The sequence below is a fragment of the Entelurus aequoreus genome, linkage group LG22 (assembly GCF_033978785.1).
Source record: "Entelurus aequoreus isolate RoL-2023_Sb linkage group LG22, RoL_Eaeq_v1.1, whole genome shotgun sequence".
Classification (NCBI taxonomy): Eukaryota; Metazoa; Chordata; class Actinopteri; order Syngnathiformes; family Syngnathidae; genus Entelurus; species Entelurus aequoreus.
Window position 1 is genome coordinate 9,413,728 of NC_084752.1, and position 791 is coordinate 9,414,518.

General features: G+C 32.0%; 1 long non-coding RNA gene across 2 annotated transcripts in view; it reads right to left on the reverse strand.

Annotated features, from left to right (window-relative positions):
- Positions 1-791, reverse strand: part of LOC133639370 (uncharacterized) — a 66,339-nt gene that overhangs the window by 45,273 nt on the left and 20,275 nt on the right. The window lies entirely within an intron of this gene.

Consider the following 791-nt stretch of genomic DNA (forward strand, 5'->3'; position numbering starts at 1 on the left):
TACCCACAATAAGTAATTGCTATAAATTAAATATTGGAATTTAATGTAAATGCTATTTTATAAAAAATAAATAAATAAACTGACTTTCAACTTTTTATTAGTTTAAATGAATTATTTTTTTATTCATTTGAAAAGTGATTAAAAAAAACAAGCTAAATTATTATTGGTTTTATTGGCTTAATTACCCCCTGTACCAAACATAACATGCAGTATGACAAATAAATAAATATATTATTGCTGCTTGTATTTATTTATTAGATGCCTTTTGCTGAATATGCACAAGCACTGTTTTTAATGTTATGTGATAATGCCTTTTATACTGTATTTTGTTTGTTTTATGTACTGTATGTGATTGTATGTCTACTTGGACGTTGGATTCTGCAATAAAAGTTTGATATAAAAATGTTAACTATATGCATAATTAAAATATATATATAGATTGATATTATTATATAATAATACAATTTAATATGCACATATGTACACATAAAAAAGAGAATAGCTAATTCCTATTTTACGTAATCAACTGTACTGTATGTCCTTGGATGGTCTAATATGAGTAAACATGAAGAATTATCATCCTTTTGGAACGTGAAAGAAAAGGGCACCACCAATTAATCCACAAAAAGGAGGGGAGGAGGAGATGATTATTTGACAGAGTGCGGGAGGAGGAGGAGGAGGTGGGCTCCTTGGCTGGTTGGTTAGGACCACTGAGGCGGGTAAAGGGGAGGAGGAGAGAGAGCGAGGAGAGAGACAGGGCGGGCGGGAAGCTGGTCTTCATGAAGACGCAG